Genomic DNA, 3577 nt, shown 5'->3' on the forward strand with positions numbered 1-3577 from the left:
TGTGAGTGTTTTTCTATGGTTCTTGGCAAAGGTTTCATTCTGAAGTCCAATTCCCCAGGGGAGATTTTTAAAAATCCCAATATACCAGATGTAATAGACTATAAAAATATTCAGCTGAGTTGTATTAAATTTCTTCTTTGGGTTGGAATTTGCTACATTATTAAAAGCTCCTGATAACCAGCTGGCAGATTGCGTGCACACATAGCTTGTTCTCTTCCAAATATAATATCCAAAGTATTAAATGCCAGCTTACTAAATTTGAAAAATTAATTCTAGATATCAGTAAGTCAACTAAAAGGTTAATGTCTATGAAAGTATAGAGCCATTAGATGGACTAAAATCAGTTTCACAAAATGACCTAAAAATTCCATTGGTGGATTGGATTCCAAACCTATATTATCATTCTCTGATAAAATTAGAGGAAAATAATTGATAAGTGACACATAACTATAGTCTTATATACATACAGTATTTATCTATCTGTGAGCCTGTGTGTATTTGTGTGATAGCATACAATGCTGAAGCACTTATTTTCATTGGACACCTATAAGGATTATAAATTATTTTTGAGATTAATATTTACAGAAATGATGAAATTGATAGTGAGAAAATTAAAAGAGACCTATGGCTACCTTTGCTGGGAACATTCATTGAATATAATAACATTTATCTAATAAGTTCTGTTTGGATAGCAGTATGATAGGGATGACAGAGAAATTATTCCATTTGTTACACTTTACAATAGGATAATCTAAACCATATATCATTGATTCATTGACTAATTGAAGTATTTTTTCAATATTTATCAACAATTAAAACAAAACTGTGACAAAAGAGAAAGATTCTCATTCATTTAGTCTTAAAGTTAGCAAGCAATGGTCTGGATAAAAAAATCTGAAATCATAAGCAAGTCTTTGAAATTACAATTATGTATGAAGTTACAATGTTATGTATATATTCTGAAACAATATTATTCTATCATAATTAATGAAAAATGTATAGCTTCCAACATTTCTAATAGCTATATTTATCCTTCTCCTTCAACCACAGGGAACTGGACAAGGAACTCTGAGGGGCTATCCATGACACTGATAACAGATAACAGATAATCAGAGTTGGAAGGGACCTTGTAGGTCATCTAATCCAACCCCCTGCCCAAGCGGGAGACTCTACATCATTTCTGACAGATGGGAGTTCAATCTCTTCTTGAAAGTCTCAAGTGATGGCACTCCCACAACTTCCGAGGGCAAGGTGTTCCATTGATTGATCGTTCTCATTATCAGAAAGGTTCTCCTTATTTCCAGGTAAAATCTCTCCTTGTTCAGTTTCCATCCATTATTCCTTGTCTGGCCTACAGGCGCTTTAGAAAATAGCTTGACCCCTTCCTCTCTGTGGCAGCCCCTCAAATATTGGAGTACTGCTCTTGCTGCAGCTTCTGCCTTTCTGCCTGATGCCTGGATCAGAGCTCCTGTGTCACTGATTGCATCCTGCAATCAATAACATCCCTTGGAACATTCATGTACTATGGCAGTAGAGATTTGCATTGAAGGTATTAGAAATTATAGTTGTGATGCACATAGTAGGTAGCTGAAGAAGGCAACGAAACAATTTTGACTTCCTGATCAGTTTTTAAATGTTTTCTTGAAAGCCCTTCACTATTCTTTCCTGAAAGTATTTAATAAACTACATAGTGATCACTTTCTCTCTTATATATTATACCAGCATAAGCAGAGAATGTACTGTAAGGTGAGGGTAGGAATTAACCATCTTCAAGTAACAAGTCAAATAATCACATCATCATTGTTTATATATGTATGAACCGAGTGAATAGCATTATGGTTTGCTGCACAGTCAGCCAAATGTTCAGACTGGATGTAGCATTTTTATCCACCTATCGAGACCTTCCCAAGGACCTGGGATAGACAGACATTGAAGTTTGATGGTGTTAAAGCTATTGTTTTAGGATGCTAGCTGTTCAATTTAAATCTGTCCTTTGTAATTGACTGGTAGTGATTTTGTTGATGCAGATAGTGATACCTGTAATAAAATCACAGGTAGCGATTTTGTCGATGCTCCAGTCATTTTGGAATTGTACCTATTACTATTGGTACTACCTTTGTTTTCTAGTACAATAGTTATTCTATTTCTGTTTCTATTTCTGTTTGCAGATCTTTTGTTGTTGTTGTTGTTGTTGTTATTATTATTGTTGTTGTTGTTGTTATTCCTTTTATTCATTAAACATGAAACTCAGTCAACTGAACATTTAAAAATGTATCACAAATATAATTAACTGGTGCTGATGGTTAATACAGGTTACTGCCAACATCCTAGGTATCAACCAAGTATCTTCTTAAAATGTATGATGTTCCAACGCGCAGTTTTTTGCAATTCCACTGGTGTTATTTCAGGAAGCTTCAATTTCTTGATGTATTGTATAAAATTCTTGGACATGGCACCTAGTACCCTGATGACAAGGTATTACTGTTACATGTTTCATTTATAATCACATAGTTTCAATGGTCAGGTCACGATATTTCATTATTTTTTTCCAGTTCTTTTTCTTCGACTCTGGTGTCTCCTGGTACAGGATATATTATTACTATTATTATTATTATTATTATTATTATTATTATTATTATTATTATTATTATTATTATTATTATTATACACAAAAATGGCAGTATACACAGAAAACAAGATAACTATGCTGAGTTTCATATCACAAATTATTAGTCGAACACTTCCCAAGTGTTTAGGACTGCGTAATGTATCAGCGGATTATGCGAGCAGATCCCAGTAAGGTGGCCTTCTGCAGCTGATCTATGGTGATCTTGTCAGTGCCAATTGTTTTTAAGTGCTTGCCTAGGTCTTTAGGCACAGCACCCAGTGTGCCAAGTATCACTGGAACCACCTGCACTGGTTTATGCCAGAGTCTGAACAGTTCAATTCTCAAGTCCTGATATCTGGTCACTTTTTCAAGTTGTTTCTCGTCAATTTGGCTGTCACCAGGTATGGCAATGTCGACAAACCACACTTTTTTCTTCTCCACAATTGTGATATCCGGGGTATTGTGTTCCAAAACTTTGTCAATCTGTATTTGGAAGTCCCACAGTAGTTTTGGATGCCCATTTTTGACTACTTTTTCAGGCTTATGATCCCACCAGTTCTTTGCTACAGGCAGATGGTAGTTGTGACACAAGTTCCAGTGGACCATCTGAGCGACTGTGCTGTGACGTTGTTTGTAGTCACTCTGAATGATTGTCTCGCAACAGCTAAGTATGTGATTGATGGTTTCGTCCGCTTCTTTGCAGTCTGCATTTGGGGTCATCAGTTGTTGTTGTTGTTGTTGTTGTTGTTGTATTTGCTGCCATCTCACATTTTTGAGGCGACTCTGAGTGTTTTAAAACTAAAGTGCTACAAAACAAAATTTAAAACTTACCCTGTGGATATTAGATTGATGTAAAAATAATAATTCTAATGGTTCTTGCATCAAATAATGATGCAAAGAATTTGATTCACAATGACCCTCAATAAAACAATCATTTTCTTTTCGCAATTGAGTTATTTCTAAGTAGTT

At 35.1% G+C, this 3577-nt stretch overlaps 1 pseudogene; it reads right to left on the reverse strand.

Annotated features, from left to right (window-relative positions):
- Positions 1 to 2752: 2752 nt before the first annotated feature.
- Positions 2753 to 3371, reverse strand: LOC148132505 (uncharacterized; annotated as a pseudogene).
- Positions 3372 to 3577: the final 206 nt, after the last annotated feature.

Source organism: Notechis scutatus, chromosome 2, assembly GCF_049901735.1.
Source record: "Notechis scutatus isolate UNSWTSFEM ecotype Mainland chromosome 2, rNotScu1.2, whole genome shotgun sequence".
Classification (NCBI taxonomy): domain Eukaryota; kingdom Metazoa; phylum Chordata; class Lepidosauria; order Squamata; family Elapidae; genus Notechis; species Notechis scutatus.